Genomic DNA, 14,927 nt, shown 5'->3' on the forward strand with positions numbered 1-14,927 from the left:
TGATAGCCCCCTCTGAGAGACCCTGCTGCATTCCTGCTCCTTTTGGACCAGTCTCAGCTCTCATGTTCTCCACTGGGCAGAGACAGAGGAAGAGGAAGCATTTACCCTTAGTGGAGTGATACGGAGGGACATCAAAAATAGGAGAGAAGTGAAAAGAGTGGTCAACCTAACCTAGCCTCCCTCCTGGGTAATGTCTTACGTTTTATTAGAGAGAGAATTCAAAATGAACTATACATTTGTATGTCGCAGTGTGTATGCTGTTGTTTTACCATAGAAATGGGAAAGCAACGACGTAATAAGTCCAGGTTCTTCATTTTACAGAGCCTCCAAGACTAAGTGCAACCGAGGAAGGGACACTACTATGCTATTACATTATGTCATAAGATACTTTCTGTTTAAACATTAAAAGGTTTAAACAGAATACAATCAGAACAGAATCATCCTACCTCCAACCGTCTCCTCTTAATACCTGCACTGTCTGGGCTTGTCTATCTGCTTTACGGCAGGGCTCATACACATGTACGGTTCAATGCCAGAGGCACAGCACTGTCCGGGCTTGTCTAATTATTATTTATCCTGTACTGTAGATCTATTTTAGCCCTGCCAAATGTGACAGTCAATAGCAGGCGTCTCGTCAGAGAAGAGGCCCATGTCAGGGCTTTGCTCTTTCTCTGACCACATACTGTAGACAACATATAGTCTGTGACAGTCCTTCCTTTCCTCCCAAACCCTCATGTTATCAGAGAAGTTACACGAAGATACTCTATGTGATATGAGTAAAACATATGAGGAAGTCAGAAGGGTTAACTTCTAAAACCATATACGTTTCCTTATTTGTGGCTGACTTGCATAGCCGATATGTATTTCAACGCTGATGGCATTAACATGAAACCCATATGGACTGGATGATGTACGTCAATTGAGAACACACTACCCCTCTCGTAAAACACACACATGCCCTCGTTCAGCACATCACACATATCCACCTGCTCCACACACACACACACACACACACACACACACACACACACACACACACACACACACACACACACACACACACACACACACACACACACACACACACACACACACACACACACACACACACACACACACACAGTGGAGTCCCAGTGTGTTAGTAGACAGGAAGAGAAATAGAGCTTATTGTTCTGACCCCATTGTGCATTTTGCTGAGCCTCCAACACCCAGGGAAGCACATTAGTTAGTCATTGCTTACAATAGAGTTATTATGAAAGTTGAGAATGAACAGAAGTGTGTATTTTCCTATAGCCAGCAGATGTGGGCAGATGTATTCACACCTCTGACCTAACAGTACTACCCCAGTTTGAGAGAGCTGACTCAACACGTGGGTGGGTGTCAGTACTGAAAGGTGCTAGATGCACCAAGCAGACTTTACAATTCAGCTCAATGTGACAGGTGAAAATACTGTTACGTTGAGGGTACTTTTCATACGGAACCTTCAGATATTATTTTTTATTTTTTATACTCCCTCCTGACGGTCTTCGGCTGAAGTCCAGACGTCATTTTAGGTGGAGTGGCATGAGCCCAGCACCACATGCTGAGCAGACTTTCTCAACTCTTTGGCATTTTGATTTCTTCTGGTCTTCTGGTCTTAAAAACGTCACTGTCAGATATCGTTTCTAATTATTTTGTTCTATCTAACGCCGCCACCAGACATCAGCTAAGAAAGAGGGATTTAACTATCACTAACACACACACACACACACACACACACACACACACACGTCTTCTTACTGTGGCATCATGTGGGTCTTGTCAAGTAAACAAACGAGGTTGGCATACTGTACCCTGAGTGTACAAAACATTAAGAACACCTGCTCTTTCCACGACATGGACTGACCAACATCCCTTATTGATGTCACTTGTTAAATCCACTTCAGTCAGAGTAGGCTCCCGAGTGGGGCAGCGGTCTAAGGCACTGCATCTCAGTGCATCTTGATTCCAGGCTGTATCACATCCGGCCGTGATTGGGAGTCCCATAGGGCGGCGCACAATTGGCCCAGCGTCGTCCGGGTTTGGCCCGGGTAGGCCGTCATTCTAAATAAGAATTTGTTCTTAACTGACTTGCCTAGTTCAATAAAGGTTAAATGTAAAAATGAGGAGGAGACAGGTTAAAGAAGGATTTTTAAGCCTTGAGACAATTGAGCCAAGGATTGTGTGTGTGTGTGCCGTTCAGAGGGTGAATGGGCAAGACAAAATATTTTAAGTGCCTTTGAACGGGGTTTGGTAGTAGGTGCCATGAGCACCACTGGTGTAACTCAGTATTAGGAAGGTGTTCCTAACGGTTGGTGTACTCCGTGTATGTCCCAAACCTACCCCATTCCCACGCTGGCATAGAGCTGAGTCAGCCATGCCTACACCTGCTGGCTTTGTGTTCTTGCTTAGAAGCAATTACAAGTAAATTGCTCACTATTTTCATTACATTTATATCCTGCTTACTCAGTACCTGGGGTGCATGCTATACAGATATGGTCACTAACATTACAGTGAGTAATGAAACGTGCATCCTGTGATCTCCACAGATATGGTCACTAACATTACAGTGAGTAATGAAACGTACATCCTGTGATCTCCACAGATATGGTCACTAACATTACAGTGAGTAATGAAACGTACATCCTGTGATCTCCACAATGAGAGGAGATGCTAAAAGATTGTTATTTTTTCAAAAGCAGAAATCCTCTGATTTCAAATAAAATAATATTTGTCACATGCGCCGAATACAACAGGTACCTTAATGTAAAATGCTTACTTACAAGCCCTTAATCAACAATGGAGTTCAAGAAATAGCGTTAAGAAAATATTTACTAAATAAATTAAAGTAAAAAAGAAAAAGTAACACAATAAAATGACATAACAATAACGAGGCTATATACAGGGGGTACCGGTACCGAGTCAATGTGGAGGCTATATACAGGGGGTACCGGTACAGAGTCAATGTGGAGGCTATATACAGGGGTACCGGTACCGAGTCAATGTGGAGGCTATATACAGGGAGGTGTACCGGCTACAAAGCCAGTAAATGTGCGAGAGCTAATATACAGGGCTACCGGTACAGAGTCAATGTGGAGGCTATATACAGGGAAACAGTATTAAAAGACGGTACCGGTACGAGTATGTGGAGGCTATATACAGGTACCGGTACAGAGTCAATGTGGAGGCTATATACAGGGGTAGGTGTCGAGTCAATGTGGGAGGCTATATACAGGGTAATATATTCCGGTGGTACATGGGGGTAGGTACAGAGTCAATGTGGAGGCTATATACAGGGGTCACAGTCAAGATATTCAAGGGGTACCGGTACAGAGTCAATGTGGAGGCTATATACAGGGAGGTACCGGTCAAGTATACGGGGTAGCGAGTCAATGTGGAGGATATATACAGGGTTCACAGTAGTCAGTGGTTAACAGGGTACGGGTACAGGAGTCAATGTGGAGGCTATATACACGGGGGTTACGGTACCGAGTCAATGTGGAGGCTATATACAGGAAGTACGGGTACAGAGTCAATGTGGAGGCTATTATACGAGAGGTACCGGTACAGTAGGTCAATGTGGAGGCTATATACAGCGGGGTACCGGTATAATTGAAACGTGTAATATGACTGTTATAAAATGTGAATGATAGTTGCACTGCTGATTTACTATTTTTATAATAATGAACACTTTGCTTGTGTACTGACAAGTAACAGAATAAAGAATGTCAAGTGTGAACTACATTGTGGCTTTGTCGTCGTCATTCTTTTTCAGTGGTAGATCTTGGTTGTCATTTGGATTGGATTGATCTTAGGCTTGAAAAGGTTGGTGACCACTGCCACTATATTTACCCCTACTCGCTATAATTACCCTACTCGCTATAATTACCTAGACACTAATAATTACCCTAGACATTACAATTGTTTTGATGCCCCACAAGGTGAGATCTTGCATTGTACCCCAGACGAGGGTGATTGACCGTCATCTTGAACTTCTTCCATTTTCTAATAATTGCGCCAACAGTTGTTGCCTTCTCACCAAGCTGCTTGCCTATTGTCCTATAGCCCATCCAGCCTTGTGCAGGTCTACAATTTTATCCCTGAGTCCTTACACAGCTCTCTGGTCTTGGCCATTGTGGAGAGGTTGGAGTCTGTTTGATTGAGTGTGTGGACAGGTGTCTTTTATACAGGTAACGAGTTCAAACAGGTGCAGTTAATACAGGTAATGAGTGGAAACAGGAGTGCTTCTTATAGAAAAACTAACAGGTCTGTTGAGAGCTGGAATTCTTACTGGTTGGTAGGGGATCAAATACTTATGTCATGCAATAAAATGCAAATGAATTACTTAAAAATCATACAATGTGATTTTCTGGATTTTCCGTCTCTCACAGTTGAAGTGTACCTATGATAAAAATTACAGACCTCTTACATCTTTGTAAGTAGGAAAACCTGCAAAATCGGCAGTGTATCAAATACTTGTCTCCCCACTGTACGTGGCCTAGCCCAAACCATGAAAAACAGCCTCAGACCATTATTCTTCCTCCGCCAAACTTAACATGGGCACTAGGTAGCGTTCTCCTGGCATCGCCGAACCCAGAGTCGTCTGATGGTGAAGCATTTCCAGAGAAACGCGCCATGTAGAGTCCAATAGCAGTGAGCTTTACACCACGCCAGCCGCCGCTTGGCATTGAGCATGGTGATCTTAGGCTTGTGTGCAGCTACTTGGCCATGGACACCCATTTCATGAAGCTCCCGACGAAAAATTTTGGTGCAGACATTGCTTCCAAGGCAGTTTGGAACTCTGTTATGTGAGGTTACTGCAGATGATGACAGACGATTTTTTACACGCTTCAGCACTCGGCGGTCCCGTTCTGTGAGCTTGTGTGGCCTACCACCTTGCGGCTGAGCCGTTGTTGCTCCTAGACGTTTCCACTTCACAGTAACAGCACTTACAGTTGACCGGGGCAGCTCTAGCAGGGCAGAAATTTGACGAACTGACTTGTTGKAAAGGTGGCATCCTATGACAGTGCCACGTTGAAAGTCACTGAGCTGTTCAGTACAGGCCATTCTACTGCYAATGTTTGTCTATGGAGATTGCCYGGCTGTGTGCTCTATTTCATACACCTGTCAGCAGCGGGTGTGGCTGAAATAGCCCAATCCATTAATTTGAAGGGGTGTCCTCATACTGTGGTGTATATAGTGTATTTCCATGTTAACATGTTATGGGATGGATTTTCACCATTGTTTTTTTATGGTAGGCCACTCTGGTAAGCCTACATTATGATCAAATAGCCACAGTAGCCTACTTAGCCACTGTTCTAACTGTAACTTAAAGCGGGTACAGACTCAAGTGTTCACAGTAAATGCGCGCCAGAAGTTGCACAGAATTATCACAACGTTCAAGTGTGAGCTCAGCTGATTAGCACAGTGGCTACATTTAGTTGAGGGAACATTGGATAGAAGGGGAGGGGAAAAGGGGGCTTGTGTTTGGGCATTGATAAACACACCAGTCTGCATTAATTATAGGTAGTAAAATAAAGACGCTCTCTTCTCTGATCTGATCCCGTTGTTTCTGCTGGTCTCTGATCTGATCCTGTTGTCTCTGATCTGATCCTGTTGTCTCTGATCTGATCCTGTTGTCTCTGATCTGATCCTGTTGTCTCTGATCTGATCCCGTTGTTTCTGCTGGTCTCTGATCTGATCCTGTTGTCTCTGATCTGATCCTGTTGTTTCTGCTGGTCTCTGATCTGATCCTGTTGTCTCTGATCTGATCCTGTTGTCTCTGATCTGATCCTGTTGTTTCTGCTGGTCTCTGATCTGGTCCTGTTGTCTCTGCTGGTCTCTGATCTGATCCTGTTGTTTCTGCTTGTCTCTGCAGGTATTAAAAAGTATGTTGTTGGACTTATTATCAAGACGTCGTCGGACGCTACAATGGTGGAGGTGAGGGCTGAAACACGTGTTAATATGAGTGTAAACTCCCCTGTCAGATGGAGCTGGTAGTTGTTACCGTGGTGATGATAACAGCGCTCTCATCAATCTTTTTCAGAAAGAGAAAGTGTACATTGGAAAGCTGAACATGATCCTTGTTCAGGTAAGAGAGTGTGTGTGTGTGTGTTTTTGTGTGTCTGTGTCTGTGTGTCTGTGTCTGTGTGTGTGTGCGCACCTACTAACATTGCTGTTCTCCTGTCTGTGAATGAACTAGGATACTCTCTTTGTAACTAGAGTGTGTGTTTATTCATATGTGTGTACCAGGTGTATCATGTGTGTGTACAGCTGCACTGTAGCTGCATGAGTGTGTGTGTGTGTTATTGAGTGTGAGTCAGTGTGTCTGCATCAGCTGATGTTGTTTTGTGCTGAAGAGACAACCAGGTCAGGGTGTCTCAGCATCTACTGTCTGTTCTGACGTGTGTGTGTGTGTGGGTGTGTGTGTGTGTGTGTGTGTGTGTGGTGTGTGTGGTGTGTGTGTGTGTGTGTGTGGGGGTGTGGGGTGGGGGTGTGGGTGTGTGTGTGTGTGTGTGTGTGTGTGTGTGTGTGTGTGTGTGTGTGTGTGTGTGTGTGTGTGGTAAGGGTGGTAGTTTGGTGAATCACACACTTAAGGAATGAGTATCCTTCTCTGAGAGCAGCATTAGCTCCCGAACTAACGATGGCTATAGGCTTTAGCAGCAAGCTAACGTACAGATCCTTCAGCAAGGTTTTGTGTTTGTCTTTTATGGATCCTCTTCCTGGGGTCCAGCTAAATTAAGGCAGTTTATACAATTTAAAAAAACATTACATTCACAGAGTTCACTGTGTCCTCAGGCCTCCTCACCAATACCACATATTCGTGTGTGTGTGTCTGTGTGTGTCTGTGTGTGTGGTGGTGTGTGTGGTGTGTGTGTGTGTGTGTGTGTGTGTGTGTGTTGTGTGTGTGTGGTGTGTGTGTGTGTGTGTGTGTTGTGTGTGTGTGTGTGTGTGTGTGTGTGTATTCAGACCCTTGACTTATTCCACATGTTGTTGTTGTTACAGCCTGAATTCAAAATTGATTTTTTTTTTTTTTTTTTTAAATCTCACTCATCTACACACAATACCCCATAATGACAAAGTAAAATGTGTTTTTTCAACATTTGTCCACATTTCTTACATTTGTATAATATGTTTATTATTTTCCAATAATAATACAAAGAAGACAGAGATACAAACATTGACGTTCATTGTATTGTTGAATGGGATGGCACATTTTACGGGGGAAACTAAACTCACATATAGAAAACATCAAATGAATCCTATTAGCAGGTAAATGTTATAAGAGACAGCGTACAGCCATTACAAGCAGTGTAGTGAAACACAATATAAATATTGAGTGGAGTACAACACAGAGTAGCAGCAGATTATCAACCCAGTTAAGAAGGGGGAATAAACCATTTATCCTGTATCAGCGGACATATTTAGTAAAACATTGGACTTCTTGGAAGTATTGTGTTGAATCTTGTGCACGTTTATTGAAAATGAAATCCAGAAATATCTCATTTACATAAGTATTCACCTCTGAGCCAATACATATTAGAATCACCTTTGGAGCTGTGAGTCTTTCTGGGTAAGTCTCTAAGAGCTTTGTACACCTGGATTGTACAATATTTGCCATTATTTTATTTTTTTATTCTTCAAGCTCTGTCAAGTTGGTTTGTTGAACATAGCTAGACATCATTTTCAAGTCTTGTCATAGATTTTAAGCAGATTTAAGTCAAAACTGTAACTTGGCCGTTCAGGAACATTCAGGGTCTTCTTGGTAAGCAACTCCAATGTAGATTTGGCCTTGTGTTGTAGGTTATTGTCCTGCTGGAAGGTGAATTCATCTCCCAGTGTCTGTTGGAAAGCAGACTGAACCTGAAACTTCCTTGCCTATGACAAGCATACCCATAACATGATGCAGCCACCACTAAGCTTGAAAATATGGAGAGTGGTACTCAGTATGTGTTGTATTGGATTTGCCCCAAACATAATGCTTGGAATTCAGTAAAAAAGTGAATTGCTTTGCCATATTTTTTTGCAGTATTACTTTAGTTCCTTGTTGCAAACAGGATGCATGTTCTGGAATATTTTTTATTCTGTACAGGCTTCCTTCTTTTCACTTTGTCATTTGGTTAGTCTTGTGGAGTAACTGCAATGTTGTTGATCCATCCTCAGTTATCTCCTATTACAGCCATTAAAACTCTGTAACTGTTTTAAAGTCACCATTGCGCCATAGTGAAATCCCTTAGCGATTTCCTTCCTCTCCGGCAACTGAGTTAGGAAGGATACCTGTATCTTTGTAGTGACTGGGCGTAATGATACACCATCCAAAGTGTAATTAATAACTTCACCATGCTTAAAGGAATATTAATGTCTGCTTTTTTTTTTTTTTACCCATCTACCAATAGGTACCCTTCTTTGTGAGGCAATGGAAAACCTCCTGGTCTTTGTGGTTGAATCTGTGTTTGTAATTCACAGCTCGAGGGACCTTATAGATAATTGTATGTGTGGGTACAGAGATGAGGTAGTTATTACAAGATCATGTTAAACACTATTATTGCACCCAGAGTGAATCCAACTTACTATGTGACTGGTTAAGCACATTGTTACTCCTGAACTATAGACTTGTGTGTGTGTGTGTGTGTGTGTGTGTGTGTGTGTGTGTGGTGTGTCCTACAGTATGTCTGTATTGTGTGTGTGTGTACCTACAGTATGTCTGTATTGTGTGTGTGTGTTCGCGTGTATCCGCGAATGGGTGTGCGTGTGTTTGCATGTATGAATGATTGTTTATATTAATGTGTGTGTATACTTCCTCCTTTCCTCCAGATCCTGAAGCAGGAGTGGCCCAAGCACTGGCCCACGTTCATAAGTGACTCGTGGGAGCAGCCGCACCAGCGAGAGCCTCTGTCAGAACAATGATCATCCTCAAGCTGCTCAGTGAGGAGGTGTTTGACTTCTCTAGTGGACAGATGACCCAGGTCAAGGCCAAGCACCTCAAAGACAGGTAATACAGAATATACTGTATATCTTAACATAGTAGATCTTTTATATCTGTAATATTTATATATATACACCATTTAGCAGACGCATTGATCCAAAGCCACTTAGTCATGTGTGGATACATTTTCCTTATATGCGGAAAGCATGTTAAAGCTGTTAGCACCCTGCTCTACCAAAAGCTGTTAGCACCAGGCTCTACCGACAGCTGTTAGCACCCTGCTCTACCGACAGCTGTTAGCGCCCTGCTCTACCAAAAGCTGTTAGCACCCATGCTCTACCAAAAGCGTTAGCACCTTCTCCTACCAACAGCTGATTAGGCACCCTCTCTACCAAAAGCTGTTAGCACCCTGCTCTACCAAAAGCTGTTAGCACCCTGCTCTATACCAACAGCTGTTAGCACCCTGCTCTACCAAAAGCTGTTAGCACCCTGCTCTAACCAACAGCCTGTTAGCACCAGCTCTACCAAAAGCTGTTAGCACCTGCTCTACCAAAAGCTGTTAGCACCCTGCTCTACAACAGCTGTTAAGCACCCTGCCTCTACCAAAAGCTGTTAGCCGCTGCTCTTACAACAACAGCTGTTAGCACCGCTCTACCAAAAGCTGTTAGCACCCTGCCTCTACAACAGCTGTTAGCACAGGCTCTACCAAAAGCTAGTCAACCCTTGCTCTACCAACAGCTGTTAGCCCCTGCTCTACAAACAGCTGTTTAGCCCTGCTCATACCAAAAGCTGTTAGCACCCTGCTCTACCAACAGCTGTTAGCACCCACTTACAAGAGCGCTCTGATAAGCTACTGAAAGCTGTTAGCACATGTACCAACAGCTGTTAGCACCCTGCTCTACCAACAGCTGTTACACCCGGCTCATACCAACAAGCTGTATAGCCACCCTGCTCTACCACAACAGCTCTGTTAGCACCCTGCTCTATCGCAAAAGACAGTTAGCTCTAGCACCTGTGTAGAACCTGCTAACTGACCAGACAGCTGTTAGCAGCCGACTGCTCTACCTACCAAACCTGTGTAGCACCAGGCTCTACCAGAACAGCTGTTAGCACCCTGCTCTACCAACAGCTGTTAGCACCCGGCTTACAAAGCTGTTAGCACCAGCTGCTACCAAAAGCTGTTAGCGCCTGCTTACCAACACCTGTTAGCACCCTGCTCTACCAACAAGCTGTTAGCACCCTGCTCTACCAACAGCTGTTAGCACCTGCTCTACCAAAACTGTTAGGACCCTGCTCTACCAAAAGCTGTTAGCACCCTGCTCTACCAACAGCTTTAGCACCCTGCTCTACCAAACAGCTGTTAGCACCCTGCTCTACCAACAGCTGTTAGCACCCTGCTCTACCAAAAGCTGTTAGCACCAGCTCTACCAACAGCTGTTAGCACCCTGCTCTACCAAAAGCTGTTAGCACCTGTCTACCAAAGTGTTGCACCCCTGCTCTACCAAACACTGTTAGCACCCTGCTCTACCAAAAGCTGTTAGCACCCTGCTCTACAAAAGCTGTTAGCACCCTGCTCTACCAACCAAAAGCTGTTAGCACCCTCTCTACAAAACTGTTAGCACCCTGCTCTACCAAAGCTGTTAACCTGCCTCTACCAAAAAGCTGTCTTAGCACCCTGCTCTACCAACAGCTGTTAGCACCCTGCTCTACCAACAGCTGTTAGACCCTGCTCTACAAAAGCTGTTACACCCTGCTCTACCAAAACAGTTTAGCACCCTGCTCTACCAAAACAGCTGTTAGCACACCTGCTCTACCAACAGCTGTTAGCACCCTGCTCTACAAACAAGCTGTTAGCACCCTGCTCTACCAACAGCTGTTAGCACCCTGCTCTACCAAACAGCTTTTAGCACCCTGCTCTACCAAGCGTTAACACCTTTGCCCTCCAACAAGCTGTTAGAACCCTGCTCTACCAAAAGCTGTTAGGCACCCTGCTCTACCAAAAAGCTGTTAGAACCCTGCTCTACAAAGCTAGCACCCTGCCTCTACCAACAGCTGTTAGACCCCTGCGCTACCAAAAAGCTGTTAGCCACCCTGCTCTAACCAAAAGCTGTTAGCACCCTGCTCTACCAAAAGCTGTTAGCACCCTGCTCTACCAACAGCTGTTAGCACCCTGCTCGTACCAACAGCTTGTTAGCAACCCTGCCTCTTCCAATTGTAAGCGCTCTGATAAGAGCTCTGCTAAATGACTTAAATGTAATGTAAATTACCACAGCTGTAGCACCCGCTCTACCAAAAGCTGTTAGCACCCGCTCTACCAACAACTGTTAGCACCCTGCTCTACCAACAGCGTTAGCACCCTGCTCTACCAAAAGCTGTTAGCACCCTGCTCTACCAACAGCTTACACCCGGCTCTACCAAAAGCTGTTAGCACCAGGCTCTACCAAACAGCTGTTAGCACCCTGCTCTACCAAACAGCTGTTAGCACCCGGCTCTACCAAAAGCTGTAGCACCAGCTCTACCAACAGCTGTTAGCGCCCTGCTCTACCAACAGCTGTTAGCACCCTGCTCTACACAGCTGTTAGCACCCTGCTCTACCAACAAGCTGTTAGCACCCTGCTCTACCAAAAGCTGTTAGACCCTGCTCTACCAAAAAGCTGTTAGCACCCTGCTCTACCAAACAGCTGTTAGCACCTGCTCTACCAACCAGCTGTTAGCACCCTGCCTCTACCAACAGCTGTTAGCACCCTGCTCTACCAACAGCTGTTAGCACCAGTGCTCTACAACAAGCTGTTACACCCTGCTCTACCAAAGCTGTTAGCACCCTGCTCTAACAAAAGCTGTTAGCACCCTGCTCTACACCAAAAGCTGTAGCACCCTGCTCTACCAAAAGCTGTTAGCACCCGCTCTAACCAAAAGCTGTAGCACCCTGCTCTACACCAAACTTAGCACCCTGCGTCTACCAAAGCTGTAGCAACCCTGCTCTACCAAAAGCTGTAGGACCCTGCTCTACCAAAAGCTGTTTAGCACCCTGCTCTACCAACAGCTGTTGTCACCCTGCCTCTACCAACAGCTGTTAGACCCTGCTCACCAAAAGCTGTTACACCCTGCTCTACCAAAAGCTGTTAGCACCCTGCTCTACCAAAAGCTGTTAGCACCCTGCTCTACCAACAGTGTTAGCACCCTGCTCTACCAACAGCTGTTAGCACCCTGCTCTACCAACAGCTGTAGCACCCTACCACAGCGTTAGCACCCTGCTCTACCAACACCTGTTAGCACCCTGCTACCAACAGCTGTAGCACCGCTCTACCAACAAGCTGTTAGCACCCTGCTCTACCAAAAGTTAGCACCCTGCTCTACAACAACTGTTAGCACCCTGCTCTACCAACAGCTGTTAGCACCCTCTCTACCAAAAGCTGTTTACAACCCGGCCTCTACCAAAAGCTGTTAGCACCCTGCTCTACCAACAAAAAGCTGTTAGCACCCTGCTCTACCAAAAGCTGTTAGCACCCTGCTCTACCAAAAGCTTGTAGCACCCTGCTCTAACCAAAAGCTGTTAGCAACCCTGCTCTACCAACAGCTGTTAGCACCCTGCTCTTACCAACAGCTGTTAGACCCTGTCTACAAAGCTTAGCACCCTGCTCTACCAAAAGCTGTTAGCACCCTGCTCTACCAAAAAGCTGTTAGCACCCCAGCTCTACCAAAGCTGTTAGCACCCTGCTCTACCAACAGCTGTTAGCACCCTGCTCTACCAAACCAGCTGTTAGCACCTGCTCTATCCAAACAGCTGTTTAGCACCCTGCTCTACCAAAAGCTGTTAGCACCCTGCTCTACCAAACAGCTGTTAGCACCCTGCTCTACCAAAGCTGTTAGCACTGCTCTACCAAAAGCTGTTAGCACCCTGCTCTACCAACAGCTGTTAGCACCTGGCTCTACCAACAGCTGTTAGGACCCGCTCTACCAAAAGCTGTTTAGCACCCTGCTCTACCAAAAGCTGTTAGCACCCTGCTCTACCAAAAGCTTTAGCACCCTGCTCTACCAACAGCTGTTTAGCACCCTGCTCGTAACCAACAGCTGTTAGACCTGCTCTACCAAAAGCTGTTAGCACCCTCTACCGAACAGCTGTTAGCACCCTGCTCTACCAACAGCTGTTAGCGCCAGGCTCTACCAACAGCTGAGAAAAGACTAGAACTTTAAACGTTGTGGTCTTCTGATATGTGCAGTGTGACTGCTTCCTGGTAGCGTTTTCATATCAATGTGCATCCTGAGATCTGATCAGCAGTGCAGCGTGACTGCAGTAAAGACCCCCTGGAACGCGCCCCTGGTCTGCAGTAAAGACCCCCTAGAACGCGCCCCTGGTCTGCAGTAAAGACCCCCTGGAACGCGCCCCTGGTCTGCACCTCAGACAGTGATGTCCTACATATCTCAGAGACTGATAAACTCTCACCACAATCAATAGTCCAGAATGTCTGCACCACAGAACTGGCATGAGTTCTCTTAGTCTGGTATGAGCTATGCTGTCCTCCTATGACCCTGGAAGWCAGATGAAAATGGAAATAAAATCCTGACTCTGTCGTAACACTTACTATGTCTCTCTTTCAGCATGTGCAACGAATTCTCCCAGATATTCCAGCTCTGCCAGTTTGTCATGGTACGTGAAGCCTCTTCCTTTACCTCAGAGCAGTTTAGAATATTTTATAAACTGGGTGGTTCGAGCCTTTGAATTATTTTTGTCTGAAAGCCGTGGTATATCAGACCGTATACCACAGGTATGACAACACATTTATTTTTACTGTTCTTATTACGTTGGTAACCAGTTWATAATAGTAATAAGGCACCTCTGGGGTTTGTGGTATATGGCCAATATATCACGGTTAAGGGCTGTATCCAGGCACTCCACGTTGTGTCGTGCTTAAGAACAGCCCTTAGCCGTGGTATATCGGCCATATACCACACCCCCCTCGTGCCTTATTGCTTAAATAATATATGCCATTTAGCAGACGCTTTTAACCAAAGAGACTGCATACATATTATATATGGGTGGTCCCAGGAATCGAACCCACTACCCTGGTGTTACAAGCTCTGTGCTCTACTAACTGAGATACAGAGGACATAAACACCAAACCCACTACCCTGGTGTTACAAGCTCTGTGCTCTACCAACTGAGATACAGAGGACATAAACACCTATGCTACTTTTCCTCATCTCCCCTCCACTGTTCTTATTTGGTTGTCAACGTTCCCCCCCCCCCTGTATGTTCTGTTCTCCAGGAGAATTCCCAGAATGCACCACTGGTCCACGCCACTCTAGAAACGCTGCTGAGGTTTCTCAACTGGATTCCTCTGGGGTACATTTTTGAGACCAAACTCATCAGCACACTCGTCTACAAGGTAGATACCTCTTATATCTGTCTCTCTCTCTCTGTCTCTCTCTCTCTCTGTCTCGCTCTGTGTCTCTCTGTCTGTCTCTCTCTGTTCTCACTCTGTCTCTCTCTCTCTCTGTCTGTCTCTCTCTGTCTCACTCTGTCTCTCTCTCTCTCTCTGTCTCTCTCTGTCTCTCTCTCGCTCTGTCTCGCTCTGTCTCACTCTGTCTCTCTCTCGTCTCCGCTCTCTCTCTCTCTCTTTCTCACCTTCTCTTCGTCTCCTCTCGGTCTCACTCTGTCTCTCTGTCTGTCTCCTCTCTCTCGCTCCTCTCTCGCTCTCTCTTCTCCTCTCTCTCCCTCTCTCTCTCTCCTCTCTCTCTCTCTGTCCTCTCTGTCTCTCTCTCTCTCTCTCGTGTTCTCTCTCTCCTCTCCTCTGTCTCTCTGTCTCTCCGCTCTGCCTCTTCTCTTCTCGCCTCTTCTCGCTCTCTCTCTCTCTCTCTCTCTCTCTCTCTCTCGTCCCTTCTCTCTTCCTCTCTTCTCGTTGTTTCACATCTGTGTCTTTTTACTGCCCTGTCTAAATCAACCCATTTCCTAGGCCCTTGTGTAGCTAGATAGTGATGTGTG

At 45.6% G+C, this 14,927-nt stretch overlaps 1 non-coding gene across 1 annotated transcript; it reads left to right on the top strand.

The window, feature by feature from the left end:
* The first annotated feature begins 5,891 nt into the window (after positions 1 to 5,891).
* Positions 5,892 to 14,545, top strand: LOC111966149 (uncharacterized). The gene is made up of 5 exons (XR_011480154.1): positions 5,892 to 5,958; positions 6,065 to 6,109; positions 8,833 to 9,010; positions 13,544 to 13,592; positions 14,212 to 14,545. It is a non-coding gene; the product is annotated as an uncharacterized protein (transcript).
* The last annotated feature ends 382 nt before the right edge of the window (positions 14,546 to 14,927 follow it).

Source organism: Salvelinus sp. IW2-2015, linkage group LG7 (assembly GCF_002910315.2).
Source record: "Salvelinus sp. IW2-2015 linkage group LG7, ASM291031v2, whole genome shotgun sequence".
Taxonomy (NCBI): domain Eukaryota; kingdom Metazoa; phylum Chordata; class Actinopteri; order Salmoniformes; family Salmonidae; genus Salvelinus; species Salvelinus sp. IW2-2015.